This window comes from Oncorhynchus kisutch, linkage group LG2 (genome assembly GCF_002021735.2).
Source record: "Oncorhynchus kisutch isolate 150728-3 linkage group LG2, Okis_V2, whole genome shotgun sequence".
NCBI lineage: Eukaryota > Metazoa > Chordata > Actinopteri > Salmoniformes > Salmonidae > Oncorhynchus > Oncorhynchus kisutch.
The window spans coordinates 41169105-41185328 of NC_034175.2; the positions used below are offsets into that span (position 1 = coordinate 41169105).

Below are 16224 nucleotides of genomic sequence, written 5' to 3' on the forward strand. Positions count from 1 at the left end.
CTGCAGTGTTTTGTCTGTTTGTTCTGTTGTAGATAATCTGGCCGTACTTAATGTTACTGTACCATACTATCAATACTTTTAGTGTATTTAGGCTTCTGTATTAGCTTTTCTTTATTAGTTTCTCTGCAATATATTTTTTGTACTCTACAAAGTTATTGTAACACATATGCATGTGGCATGCAGGTTTTGTCATTAATCTCAAAAGACAATATTTGGAAATGGGGTGGGGTATAGGGTTTATTATGAATTAGCATGTTATTCTTTTTATTTTTTATTCCTTCGTGGTGGCTGCCATTTTTTTCCCACAGATAATACATGGTTTATTTTTTACAAAATCCATCATAAAGAATGTGAAGACATATACATACTAATGAAGTAAATTTATTCATATGCACTGTCCCCTGGAGTCATATGACAATGAAATGGATGACTGGTTTGTTTGTGTTGATGGTCTAGGCCCGACTCTCGTTGAACTGCCGAACGTGGCCCTCCAAGACGAGCTCCCATCCAGGCAAGCCCAGCTAACGGCCTTGCACAACAACCAGGAGTTTGATGTGCTCATTGTGGGGGGAGGAGCCACATGCTTAGATTGTGCCTTAGACGTTGTGACACGGAATAAGCTGCCTTTTGCAGTCTTTGTCACTTGCAGTCTACCAGTTGTTCCTAATGCTTTATCTGTCCATTCCTTGCGTTTCTTTTGCATGTGGATCATTTATTTGCAGCACACAGGATAGGCCAACTGCTGGCTTGAAGCAAGGCCGGAATTTACACTGAGTGTACAAAACATTAGGAACATCTGCTCTTTCCATGACATACACTACATGACCAAAAGTATGTGGACACCTGCTAGTCGAACATCTCTTTCCAAATCATGGGCATTAATATGGAGTTGGTCCCCCCTATGCTGCTATAACAGTCTCCACTCTACTGGAGACTGTACATAATTGTGTTTCATTAGATGTTGGAACATTGCTGTGGGGACTTGCTTCCATTCAGTCATAAGAGCATTAATGAGGTTGTGCACTGATGTTTGGCGATTGGGCCTGGCTCGTAGTCGGGGAGTCCAATTCATCCCAAAGGTGTTTGATGGGGTTGAGGTCAGGGCTCTGTGCAGGTCAGTCAAGTTCTTCCACACCGATCTCAACAAACCATTTCTGTATGGACCTCGCTTTGTGCACGGGGCCATTGTCATGCTGAAACAGGAAAGGGCCTTCCCCAAACTGTTGCCACAAAGTTGGAAGTACATAATTGTGTAGAATGTCATTGTATGCTGTAGCATTGAGATTTCCCTTCACTGGAACTAAGGAGCCTAGCCCAAACCATGACAAAACAGCCCCAGACCATTATTCCTCCTCAGTTGACACTATGCATTGAGGCAGGTAGCATTAGCCTGGCATCCACCAAACCCAGATTCATCCATTGGACTGCCAGATGGTGAAGCGTGATTCATCACTCCAGAGAACGCTCCAGAGTCCAATGGCGGTGAGCTTTACACCACTCCAGCCGATTCTTGGCATTGTGCATGGTGATCATAGGCTTGTGTGCGGCTGTTCGGCCATGGAAACCCATTGCATGAAGCTCCAACGAACAGTTCATGTGCTGACGTTGCTTCCAGAGGAAGTTTGGAGTGTTACAACCGAGGACACAGGATTTTTACGCGCTTCAGAACTCGGCGGTCCCGTTCTGTAAGCCGTTGTTGCTCCTAGACATTTCCACTTCATAATAACAGCACTTACAGTTGACCCGGGCAGCTCTAGCAGGGCAGAAATTTGACAAACTGACTTGTTGGAAAGTTGGCATCCTATGACGGTGCCACGTTGAAAGTCACTGAGCTCTTCAGTCAGGCCATTCTATTGCCAATATTTGTCTATGGAGATTGCATGGCTGTGTGCTCGATTTTATACACCTGTCAGCAACGGGTTTGGCTGAAAGAGCCGAATCCACTCATTTGAAGGGGTGTCCACATACTTTTGTATATATAGTGTTGATTGACCAGGTGAATCCAGCTGAAAGCTATGATCCCATATTGATGTCATCTGTTAAGGCCTATTCAATCAGTGAAGATGAAGGGGAGGAGACAGGTTAAAGAAGCATTTTTAAGCTTTGAGACAATTGACACATGGATTTTGAATGTGTGCCATTCAGGGCAAGACAAAATATTTAATTGCCTTTGAATGGGGTATGGTAGTACAACGTTGGCGCCCAAAGACCCATCAAAAAATGCACAACCCATCATACCTTGACACGAATGGGATATGACAGACGACGACCTTACAGAGTTCCACTTCTTTCAGCAAAAAAACATGAAACTGTGGTTGCAGTGGGCTAAGGAACGAAAACACTGGACAGTGGAGAATTGGGAAAACATTGCCTGGTCTGATGAATCCCGGTTCCTGTTGTTTTACGCTGATGGGAGGACTTGGGTATGGAGGAAACCACATGAGAACACCATCATGCCATGTGTCAATATTGCAGGCTGGTGGTGGTGTGATTGTGTGGGGTGTGTTTTAATGGCACACATTAGGCCGCTTGTTAAAAGTGAGGCAACATTTGAATATCTGAACATCATTGACGATCAGGAGCATCCCTTCATCACAGCATATATATAGATAATGCCCCATGCCACAAGGCTAGGATTGTCCAGGAATGCTTCCACGAACATGACAGTGAATTTAGCTAACTACAGTGGCCTGCCCCGTCACTAGATCTCAATCCAATTGAGCATCTGTGGGGATGAGATGGAACGAGCTATTTGGAGTAGAGATCCACTACCAGCCAACTAGGCACAACAGTGGGAAGCATTGGAGTCAACATGGGCCAGAAACCCTGTGGAACGCTTTTGACACCTTGTAGAGTCCATGCCCGACGAATTGAGGCTGTTCTGAGGGCAAAAGTGGGTGGTGTAACCTCAGTATTAGGAAGGCTACTTTTCTATAGGCTATACTATACTATATACAGTGCATTCGGAAAGTATTCAGACCCCTTGACGTTACGTTACAGCCTTATTCTAAAATGGATTAAATAAACACATTTCCTCATCAATCTAAACACAATATCCCATAATGACAAAGTGAAAACAGGTTTTTAGAATGTTTGCAAATATTTACAAAATAAGAAACAGAAATACCTTATTTACATAAGTTTTCAGACTCTTTACTATGAGACTCGAAATTGAGCTCAGGTACATCCTGTTTCCATTGATCATCCTTGAGATGTTTCTACAACTTGATTAGAGTCCACCTGTGGTAAATTCGATTGATTGGACATGATTTGGAAAGGCACATACCTGTCTATATAAGGTCCCACAGTTGACAGTGCATGTCCGAGCAAAAACCAAACCAGAGGGATTGTCTGTAGAGCTCCGAGACAGGATTGTGTCGAGGCACAGATCTGGGAATAGAGCTCCAGAGTTCCTCTGTGGAGATGGGAGAAGCTTCCAGAAGGACAACCATCTCTGCCAGACGGAAGTCGCTCCTCAGTAAGGCACATGACAGCCCACTTGGAGTTTGCCAAAAGGCACCTAAAGGACTCTCAGACACAAGAAACTAGATTCTCTGGTTTGATGAAACCAAGATTGAACTCTTTGGCCTGAAAGCCAAGTGTCACATCTGGAGGAAACCTGGCACCATCCCTACGGTGAAGCTAGGTGGTGGCTGCATCATGCTGTGGGGATATTTTTTTGGCAGCAGGGACTGGGAAACTAGTCAGGACCGAGGTAAAGAGGAACAGAGCAAAGTACAGAGAGATCCTTGATGAAAACCTGCTCCAGAGCTCTCAGGACTTCAGACTGAGGTGAAGGATCCCCTTCCAACAGGACCACGCCCCTATGCACACAGCCAAGACAACGCAAGAGTGGCTTCGGGACAACTCTCTGACTGTCCTTGAGTGGTCAAGCCAGAGCCCGGTATTGAACCCGATCGAACATCTCTGGAAATAGCTGTGAAGCGATGCTCCCTATCCAACCTGACAGAGCTTGAGAGGATCTGCAGAGAAGAATGGGAGAAACAGGTGTGCCAAGCTTGTAACGTCATACGCAAGAAGACTCGAGACTGTAATCGCTGCCAAACGTACTTCACCAAACTGCTGAGTAAAGGATCAGAATACTTATGTAAACGCAGTATTGTTATTATTCTTTTTTATATACATTTTGCAAAAAAATATATGTATATAAACCTGTTTTTGCTTTGTCATTATGTGGTATTGTGTGATGAGGGGAAAAAACGATTTAATACATTTTAGAAGAAGGCTGTAATGTAACAAAATGTTGAAAAAGTCAAGAGGTCTGAATACTTTCCAAATGCACTGTGTACATAATCTTTTAGGGTATCATCAACAGCCAATATTCTGGGCTCGTGATTTGATCGTGAAATAGTCTGATTTCTATACAAGTACATCAACTATGAACACTTCATTGTGGATATCACACACAATTAAGGAAAAACTATTTTGATTACTCTCACATTTTCTCTCTCTTAATTCTGACGAATCGGATTTATTCAGCTAGCACCACAGATGCAGTTTGTAACCGCATTTTGCAGGGATTTTGAGTGGCGGCACACTTTTGTTCCAGTCCCCCCTCACAGCATCGGGTGGGGGGATATTCTCCATCCTGATGTTGCATAACCTCCTAGTCATTGTGCTGAAGCTGCCTCCAAGCTATCTCCCTGGAGCGCAGACTGTAAGGCGCTTCAGAGGCCAGCTCCAGAGGATGGAACTGCAGAATAGCTAATAGGACTTGGAGGACGTTTCCCTGGAAAAGACCAGGGGGCAAAGTCCACTCACCAAAAATGTAAAGATGTCTCTTTTGTTCCCCCTGATGAGGGTTCCTCTTGCAGTTACCATTACATCCTAAATCAATTATCTATGCTGCTGGTTAGAGATTTCTTTAAGCTGTTTTTCTCCTGTATCCATTTTGACTGTCTAATGGTGAAATAGGGGGGGGGGGGGAAACCCCCGCCTCATCCCCCTTTCCTAATCCACTTTTACTTTCCCTTTCTTCTTTTCAAAATTGGGATTTACAGTGTTTATCCGTCAGGGACAGAACACAAGCCTCTAATGGTGGGAGTGACGAGCGGTTTCAATGTTAAATCATTTTATGGAAGCCAGACAATTTCTCCTGCAATATAGACCTACTTTCATTTTAGATAACGATATATTGACAAAAACACGACAAAGTAAAGTGCATAGATTCTTTAAAAAAAATTTTTTTTCTTCTTTACTTGTTGGGTCCTTGAATTATTATCAAAACCTTTTTTACTCGTTTTTATGGTTCACACAGTGAAGAATTATGAAAATGCTTGGCGTTTTTTCCCCAATGGAATACGTGTGCCTGCACAAAATGTCTCCAATCATGAATTATTACAACAGAAGGACATTCATATGAAAATAATATGTGATGTATTCTAAACATTTGGGACAATAAGTAGCCACATAACAGCTTGCTGTTGATCTGTTGCCTTGGTTCCCTTCCCTCTGTCAGATCTTAAAACTGCCCTGGTGGAGCGAGACGATTTCTCATCTGGGACCAGCAGCCGGAGCACCAAGCTCATTCACAGAGGAGTCCGATATCTACAGAAAGCCATCGTGAAATTAGATTACGAACAGGTAAATGCTTCATTTTTTCTCTGCAGCTGACACTTATCCGGTGAATTCCTGGTCCGTCTGGTCATATTGCTTTATTTACCCTCCGTGATCATTTTTCATTCAGAAGAAGTCTTGACATGCTCTCTTTGAGTTACTGCCTGTGATTTTTATTTCAAAGTTATTTCAAAGATTTCCTACAACTTGGAAAGAGAGGAAGGAGTAACTAGTGCCCCACTGTCATTATCAAGATGGGAATTAGGCTAATACAGGAAAATTATATCAGAGTAATGGGAGGAATAAAGCATTTAGGTGTTCTTTTTGTCGATGTATTGTTAAGAAGAGACACCCAGGTTCAAACTCAAATGTCACAGTTTTCTGTTACATTTCAGAGCACTTGAAGAATCTCATTATTTTAGGCCTGTGTTTTCTCTGGGAGTCTTATTTTCCTATCTGTATGAACATGCTGGGGTCTTGGAGGTGAGCTGGAGAAGGGGCCAATTAGTGTGATTGCAGGAAACGTAACTGCAAAGTCAGCAGCAGTGTAGCAAAGTACAGGCTTCTCACCTACTCTACATGCCAGGGAGGAAACAGAAAGCAAAAGAATGAAGGCAATGCCATTCCGTATTTGTTTTGGGATGGCAACTTTGGTCATCCGTGACAACAATAACTTGACATGTTTCTACTAATAAACGAATAAACAATTAATCACCATTATACTATTTAAATCCCTGACCTAACAAGACATTACCCATTTTTATATATATACACTGCTCAAAAAAATAAAGGGAACACTTAAACAACACAATGTAACTCCAAGTCAATCACACTTCTGTGAAATCAAACTGTCCACTTAGGAAGCAACACTGATTGACAATAAATGTCACATGCTGTTGTGCAAATGGAATAGACAACAGGTGGAAATTCTAGGCATTTAGCAAGACATCCCCAATAAAGGAGTGGTTCTGCATGTGGGGACCACAGACCACTTCTCAGTTCCTATGCTTCCTGGCTGATGTTTTGGTCACTTTTGAATGCTGGCGGTGCTTTCACTCTAGTGGTAGCATGAGACAGAGTCTACAACCCACACAAGTGGCTCAGATAGTGCAGCTCATCCAGGATGGCACATCAATGCGAGATGTGGCAAGAAGGTTTGCTGTGTCTGTCAGCGTAGTGTCCAGAGCATGGAGGCGCTACCAGGAGACAGGCCAGTACATAAGGAGACGTGGAGGAGGCCATAGGAGGGCAACAACCCAGCAGCAGGACCGCTACCTCCGCCTTTGTGCAAGGAGGAGCAGGAGGAGCACTGCCAGAGCCCTGCAAAATGACCTCCAGCAGGCCACAAATGTGCATGTGTCTGCTCAAACAGTCAGAAACAGACTCCATGAGGGTGGTATGAGGGCCCGATGTCCACATGTGGGGGTTGTGCTTACAGCCCAACACCGTGCAGGATGTTTGGCATTTGCCAGAGAACACCAAGATTGGCAAATTCGCCACTGGCGCCCTGTGCTCTTCACAGATGAAAGCAGGTTCACACTGAGCACGTGACAGACGTGATAGTCTGGAGACGCCGTGGAGAACGTTCTGCTGCCTGCAACATCCTCCAGCATGACCGGTTTGGCGGTGGATCAGTCATGGTGTGGGGTGGCATTTCTTTGGGGGGCCGCACAGCCCTCCATGTGCTCGCCAGAGGTAGCCTGACTGCCATTAGGTACCGAGATGAGATCCTCAGACCCCTTGTGAGACCATATGCTGGTGCGGTTGGCCCTGGGTTCCTCCTAATGCAAGACAATGCTAGACCTCATGTGGCTGGAGTGTGTCAGCAGTTCCTGCAAGAGGAAGGCATTGATGCTATGGACTGGCCCGCCCGTTCCCCAGACCTGAATCCAATTGAGCACATCTGGGACATCATGTCTCGCTCCATCCACCAACGCCACGTTGCACCACAGACTGTCCAGGAGTTGGCGGATGCTTCAGTCCAGGTCTGGGAGGAGATCCCTCAGGAGACCATCCGCCACCTCATCAGGAGCATGCCCAGGCGTTGTAGGGAGGTCATACAGGCACGTGGAGGCCACACACACTACTGAGCCTCATTTTGACTTGTTTTAAGGACATTACATCAACGTTGGATCAGCCTATAGTGTGGTTTTCCACTTTAATTTTGAGTGTGACTCCAAATCCAGACCTCCATGGGTTGATACATTTGATTTCCATTGATAATTGTTGAGTGATTTTGTTGTCAGCACATTCAACTATGTAAAGAAAAAAGTATTTAAGAAGAATATTTCATTCATTCAGATCTAGGATGTGTTATTTTAGTGTTCCCTTTATTTTTTTGAGCAGTGTGTAAATCTTGAGAAAAAAAAAAAAAATAATATATATATATATATATATATATATATATATATTTATTTATTTTTTCAAGAAAAACATTGACCGTACGTTATTTCACAGGACTCCACTAGCATACATTTATTAAATGGTTATTGATTCACATGGTTATATAAGCTACTCTGATAGGAGTCAGTGTATTTCAGTATTTTTTCTAAGGTTACCTCAGTACTATTGAATTAGGATTGAGAGAAACATTTTTGAACCAGGCTTCAGAAAGGGCTATGTGGATATGATTGAGCTTGTACTATGATTTTATTCCCTGGAAATATTTTTGTATCCTCTTTTCTCATCCAGTATATGATGGTGAAGGAAGCATTGCATTAGCGTTCCAACCTTCTGGATATCGTAAGGACACCCTCCCATCTCAGCATCTTAGACAGTTTCTCACTACGTACACGCACCGAAAATACCACATGAATCAGTAAACCTTTCCCTCGGTAAAGACATGGGGTTTTTGAAGATGGAGACAAGTTCAGCTGAATGACAATAAACTTTAAGAGAGGTCCATCGTGGGTGAGGGTAAAATGGCTGATGGTCCACCGTTCCTGATCACCATCTTACCATCTCACCCTGGCTCTCTGAGCCTTGTGTGAACTTAGGGGCTTGATTTGATTGGTGCTGCCTGGTATCATGAGCGTTAATTGCACATGACATTTAAGATCCGTCTCTGGTATTTAAAGGAGTGTACAGGTGTGCCTCATTACTGAAGGGTGTGGGAAATCTCTATTGGCTTCCAGTGCTCTGCCATGCATTGCATAAGTCATCATGCCAACACAAATCCTATATCCATCACACACAGGAGTGCCCATTTTACACCAACCTACCTTCCGAATTCCATTGTAATCCATAAAGCTCAAAATGTGTTATTAGTTGTTTATTTGACATGTACAGAATGATACCTAATAGATTCATAGTAAATCATCTGGATTTGATGACATCATCAAGAGGCACTTTCTTATGACCTTTTCTAATGATCTTTTTGATTACAGAAAGTAGAAATGCGCCTGTTTCACATATGTAGTACCAGCCGGGAAGGCACCCTATCAGATTGAGCAAAAACATGCAAAACACCATGAGATAGAATTCATAGCAAGCAGTGCACTGGAATGACATTCAGATGAACTGTAATGACATTCACTCTCATGGGATGGGTGGCCAAAAATAACTAACTGAAAGCCACACCCCCAAAAAGCCATGAATATGACCGCATTGAGGCATGTCACTGTGTTTCTATGGCTACATGCACCATGCCACTGCTTACTTATTTTGTTCATTTAGCAATAACCCAGTGCCTTTATCTGTCAGCACACCCACATTTAAGCTTTAATTCGCTTTAAAAATGCTTAATGTTCTCTCGGATTCATGGCAAAATGTGTATAATTACAGGAAATGTGCTGTAACACAGCAACATTTTCTCTCAGTCTCATGGCAAAATGTGTATGACAACATTAGAAAACCTATACAACTGCAGTTCTCTTTGCCCCATGAGAAATGTGTAGAATTTTAAGAACCCTTTTGGTTCCAGATAGAACCCTTTTGGGTTCAGTGTAGAACCCAAAAGGGTTCTACCTGGAACAAAAAGGGTTCTCCTATGGAGACAGCCGAAGAACCCTTTTGGAACCCTTTTTTCGAAGAGTGTATGGTGCTGGAGATAGTGAATAAGAGGTTAAAATGGTTTATTTCCCCTTTAATTGTACCTTTTCCACTGTATGTGAAAGGTGGTGGCAGCTTCCCTACCACTGGGCAGAGATCAAGATGTACGCCCTGGTGGCTGGATCCCAGTGCTTGAAGAGCAGCTACATCCTCAGCAAGACCAAGGATTCTGGAGCTCTTTCCTATGTTGAAGAGGGACAAATTGCTGGGAGCCATTGTCTACTCTGACGGCAAGCTGCAAACCATTTAAGTTTGCACCTTTTAAGATCCCTTTTTTTTTCACTAAGAATCCATTTAAAAAAAATAGATATCTCTGTCACGGTAACATATGATGTAGTCCCATATAGAACATATCATATGTTATTTTATCTTTATTATTCTCTTCCCTCCTTAATCTTTGGCCTTTTCGGGTTCCCTCGTAGAAATAACCCTTTTCATGCACAGCAATGTAATTGCTGGCCTGGCTATGTGAGCGTAAACAAATGAGAAATAACATGGCTGAAAGCAGAAAATAGCCAGTAGGCATTCCCTTGTTAGTTCCAACCAGTCCCAGGACCAAATCTTTCTCCAGGCTAAACGTGCCTCGTGTTGGCATCAGAAAAACAAAGCATATGTTGATTGTTAGCCAGGGTGTACATAGCATGTCCTGTTTACTCAAGGTCTCCTCCGTAGCCTCAAACTCCCAACTTGGTTTCTCCAGGCTATCTGTCAGACTTCATTTAACATTTGAGGATATGTGGATTCCCATGTACTGCAAAAAGGCAACATATTTCTAAGGGAATGTGTCTGCGATCTGAGCAGTGATCTGTCAGCTTTACTCATTTAGCAGAAGTAAGTGGGAGAGGGGGCATTATGCTCAAGCTATTTATATCCGTTTCTTCAATGGAAAAATAGCTAATATGATTTTATATATTTTCAAAAACAATACGTTTTCTAAATATCAGATTGTTTTGGGAGAAGACAGAAAATTAAAAGCCACAAAGACTTGGATTGAAATATTATGTTGTATTGTATGTGTTAGTTTATACACTTTTCCCTCAAGCTGTCATTTATTTTAAATTCCATTATTCAATTGGGGACTATTATGGGAATTCTATTTCCAAAGCTGACCTTCCTTCTTGGGGTTTGGTCTTTGATTGCTTCAGTTCATCTCCTCAGGATTCCTCAAGCCATCATATTCACATAGTTTCAACATGTAGACATGCCTTAGATTATGGAGTCGTGACAAATGTATACGGTTTGGTCAGAAATGACAAAATATATTGTGAAACAACACACACACACATGATGAGCTACAGATCAAAATATTCAAATTGAAATGGATCTATTTCAAATTTGATGGCAGTGAATGGTATTATATCCTACGCAGAATTACAGTATAGCTGTGATAAGGTGATATATAACAATTATTACACTTCATCATTTTCACATGCATTTTTTGAGGAAATACAGTCTCTTTGTGTGTATTTATCTCTCCTCCCTTCATTGCCCTCCTCTCCTTTAGCCAGAGGAGTAATTCACAGAAGCGTCTGGGATAATAACTGTGTCCCCCGCTGTACCTGCAACAATTTAATTGGACAAGTCAGCCCAGCCAAGCATCTCTCTCTCATGACTGGGAGACATGAAATTCATTGTCATTATTGTCCCTGTCATTTTGCAGCATTTTGTCCAGCCGTGGAGTTCCTCTCACTCCAATGAGTGTTCTACCTCCAGGAGGCGCGGATTACAGTGGAGGAGGAGGTAGGGGCTTTAAGGGAGGGGGCTGGGCCTCCACTCAACTGGGAGACATGACGCTCGGAGCCCTATGCTCACTACTGATGGCTTGTGCTTTAATCCTCAGATTATTTGTGTTACATGTTATCATTATTAGCATCGTTATGATTATCAGATTATAATCCCATTGTCATTAGTGTGCCATGGTAATAATCCCTTGTTACACCAGCTGATTTCAACTGGAATGAAATCACATTGAACATTGTGATGGGTGTAGCTCTAATCTGGGCGCTGCTAATTTGTGACAGGCAGCAGAGACAGGCACATAGTGGCGAACTGTGAATCATGAGGTTAGAGGTCAGCAGGGGGCTCAACAATCATCCGGGATGAGACCCACTGACTCTAGCCCCTAAGTATCTGATTTGCTGTGTACATCCACATCACAGTGCATGTTAGCCAACCATACACTCTAATGGTCATATTCAGCCCACAGAGATTTGGAAGGGAATACTATGGTCTTTCTAATACATCATGGCTGGGTGCATACTCTTGTATATAATTCATTCTAAAATGTGGCCTTTAAATCTGATGTTTTCTTGTGTTTTACTTTTTTGTTTCCAGTTTATTTATTTTTCTTAGTGGTGGAATGGCTCGGAGCATGCGGTAGCATTAACCAGCAGAGCCTACCAGTTACCTAGCCTCTGGTCGTTCAAACCGCAAATAAATCAGGGCACAAAAGAACCTGCTCATTCCTGCAAAGTAGCAACCTTCTCTCCTCCTCAAGGCCAACAATGAGGACTTGAACCCCGACCTGGTAAAAACAAACAGAAAGAAAGTCGTCCAAGACACCAACATTAAAAGTGATTCATCATCTCTATCCTCTTCTCTACTATAAACCAACAGATTTCCCAGCGATAAATCTTCAAAGACGTACATAAGAAGCCCTTCCTAATGAAACCGGGATTTGTTCATTTGTCACCTTTTAGACCCTTTCATTTAAATGACAGAATGTATGACCTGCTGACTCTTGAACATAGATCTGGGTATATTCTCAAGCCAGAGAGGGATTCATCCATACATCTTCATACCAGATTCCTCTCTTCATTAAAAGGAATCTGAGGAGGGATCTTCTGCTTTACAAAGAGAATCCGTCCCTGTCAGAATCCCGCTCCTGATGCTGATGTATTGGAGAGCATGGCTACCAGGGACATTGCGAATTATTCTTTTGCAATTATCACTACCATTATCACCCCCCCCCCCCCCCCTGTTTTTCACCCATTTTGAAAGGGAGCAGTATTAGTGATTGATTTTTAAGTTGAGTCTATCCTCACTTGACCTAGTCTCCTGCGTTTCCTAACTGAGGTGCCTATTCAATCGGGAACAACGTGTATGAAGCACACATATTATAGTGATTATGTTTCCTGTAACAAAATGAGTGTCATGCTTGCAGGCAGTGACGGCACACTTGCGGTCTCATGCAGTGCGTGTGTATAAAAATAGGCATGGGCTTTCAAAGAACAGGTTAGTAAACTCCTAGCCCTCAACTTGGTGGGTTTAACACTTTGAGCCCAGCTCCCTGAGCTCAGCCCGCTGCTCTTCTTGTGGAGCCCCCTAGCCCAGTGCAGGGGAACGGGTGTTGGGGAGGTCAGGGCACGCGGACCCCACTGCACACACAGGCCAAAGGCCCACTGTGGCTTTAAGTGTCCTCCTTGTGTGGCCAGAGCAGCCATCCCACTGATACAAAGTGACAGGGACAGATGTGACATATCGGTTCCGACACACTTCCATACCACCAGTCACAGGCTGGGGGTGACTCACATCCGCTCCCCTGTTCCTGTCCCCCTGCTGCAGGACAACACGACGATGCTCGAATGAATCTCGCCATCGCCCTCACTGCTGCCAGGTATAGGGCTGCCATAGCCAATTACACTGAAGTGGTGCACCTACTGAAGAGGGCAGATCCTCAGATGGGCACGGAGAGGGTCTGTGGAGTGCGTTGCAGGGACGTGATCACAGGTAAAACTACAGCTACAAAGCCGCTGCTTCTTCCTCCCTGCTCCCTAGCACTCACCACGAGGCGCTAACGCTCAGAGCCTGCCTGTTAGGGAGCCCTGTTAATCAGGGCTATTTTGCACATAGTCATAGCACATCTAATGTGGGGCTTTAATATTTTATAAGGGTTTTATGGTGTAAAGGGCTCTTTCAGATCTGCTAGCAATGTAATACGGAATGAGCGTTCTCCAAATGGCCTTACTTACCTTTTAAATGTCATGCATAGGAATGGCTTTGGAGGAATAAAGCGGTAAGGGGAACAGATGGGTTTCATGAGTAACCAAGATTTGAGGATCTCAATACATGACTGCCCCCTCATGTTTTGAAAGATGGAAGTGGTGCTTTTCTTTCTTCCCTTCTGAAGAAGAGGAAGAAACATTTCACTTTCGTTTATGAGAGAGAGAGAGAGAGACCTCCCAAGGAAAGTGCTACTAGGAACACATTGAATCAGTATTTTGCTTTAAATTCTAACAAAATGTCATTTTTATGTCAGAGGTAAATGTCTCTGCTTTCATTTGGACACAAGTCAAATTAGGAGGATGGTCCATCATTCAAGCCGTTGTCAAAACAGATCATTTAGTTTCATCATGCTACCTTTGATATGTGCCCCATTATAAAGGCTCGTCAACATCAGGCAGCATATTAACAAACATTGCCTGCATCCCAAATGGTAACCGTAGCCATATATAGTGCACTACTTCTGACTAAAAGTACTTATCTTAATAGTGGAAAGGATGCCATTTGGGACACATACATTTCCCTGTGCACATTAAAAGCACTCCCTCACACACTGCCTCTTGGGCTGCACTTTGACACAAAGAGGCGAGAGGGAAATTAGGTGTGTCTGTTTCCTATTAATTACAATCCTCTGAAGTCTCCCATGGACACACGCGAGCCACTCTATTACGGAAGGGGTGTCGGCTGATAAATTAATAATCCCGGTTGTCACTGGGTACAGATGAATGGCTCCTGATGATTGATGCTGTTTTCTTTCATAGGGCAGGAATTTGATGTCAGAGCCAAATGTGTTATCAATGCCACCGGACCTTTTACCGACGCACTGCGGAAAATGGATGATCAGAAGAACCCCAACATCTATCAGCCCAGTGCTGGGGTGCACATCGTCATCCCGGGCTATTACAGGTAACAAACGACGCCCCCTTCCGTCTCTGTCACATCCCCCCCCCCCCCCCCCCCCCCCCCGCGTCACTGCATCATTAGCGCCTGCCTGATCAATTCATTAGCACCTTCGGCTGAGCCACGGAGACAGGGACAGCCAGGACAAAACATAGGTACTCTTTAAGATTAAAGAAGCTCTTGCATGGATGGTTCAGAACAGGTACTTACTGCTGAGGGGCTCTGTTCAGGAGCATCAGGTCCTTTTGTGTATCTTCACACTTCCTGTTAGGTCGACGAGCCCATTTTCGAAGAGTGAAATCAAGCAAACAGATGGCATTGTATGCCGTTTATCTCCAGATGAATTCCGATTTTTGAAGAGAGCTTTTGGCCTACTCAACCAGACTTTCCTGTGATGCTGTTGCGAATTGACTTCCTCCCTACTCAGTGCTGGTTTTCTTGATGATGCATGTTATTTGTGTTCACTGTGGAACAAAGCTACCCCCCCCCCTCTTGCCACCTCTACCCCTCCACTGTTTCCTGTATTAAATTGAGTCAGTACCGTGTGCATGTATTTTAAACAGGACAATATGTGGGCTATGGTGTGGCTGGAACTATACCGGAGCAGCGGCGTAGCTGGGATTGAAACCAGCAGAATTAATCTCCTGGAAAGAGAGTTGACAGGAGCCTGATTATGGGGTGTCCCCCAGTTGGCCCTCTCACGCCCCCTAGCAGACCAAAGGTTAATGTAGTCTTCTTGTTTGCTTCCTCCCCTCTGCCTCCACCACTCCCCCCTCCACCACACCCCTGCCCCCTACCTTCAGTCCAGACAACATGGGTCTCCTGGACCCAGCCACCAGCGACGGACGCGTCATCTTCTTCCTGCCCTGGGAGAAGATAACCATCAGCGGAACCACAGACACTACCTCAGCCCCGATGTCGAAGGTGACTATGACATAGGCCTAGGATTGAAAAATGACAGTAACTTTCCACCCAAAATATATCCTGGTTGGAGGATTCTAGGTGTCCTGCTTATTTCTTCCTGATTCCAGGAATCTTCCAGACTTCTGGAAAACATAGGATTGTGCAACCCTACACGCACCTGCTTATGAGGGATTCACAGTGTAAAAATATAATATCTCTACCGATACAATTATTAAGATCATATTTATAACAGATTTTTTTTTTTTACAAATGTTTAATAATGCCACATGTGTTGGTTATCTATATATTATACAACGGGTGGGTCTAATCCTGAATGCTGATTGGTTATAATCGCATGCCAGCCGGTGTCTATTCCACATCTGACTGTGCAATCCACTGTCCCAGCCAGGCAATTTATAAACTTGATCTTCACTATAAAAAGCATCTAGATATTATCTCACATTTCTTTCAGACTAATATTTCGTTTTCAACAGCGGAGATTTGAATAAACCTTGCTGTCTCTCCGACATTTGCAATATTGTTTCAATATTCAAATTCGATCTCCAGCTGTCCCATAGTAATGAATGTGTTGGGACGAGACAGACAGACAGGCAGCATTTCTCAACTAGTCGAAATCATGAATCAGCTGGCATAATTTGTATGGATATATACAAATCAAATGTTATGTCAAAAAAAGAAATGTAAATTGAAAAAGTTCAAACAAGTTCAAACAAGATGAAGTGCAGCTAGCAGTCTTTCCAGCTTCAGTTTGAATTGATTGTGTTGGCTGTG

The 16224-nt window shown here is 43.5% G+C and overlaps 1 pseudogene; it reads left to right on the forward strand.

Annotated features, from left to right (window-relative positions):
* The first annotated feature begins 422 nt into the window (after nt 1-422).
* On the forward strand, nt 423-15798 carry LOC109904169 (glycerol-3-phosphate dehydrogenase, mitochondrial-like; annotated as a pseudogene).
* The last annotated feature ends 426 nt before the right edge of the window (nt 15799-16224 follow it).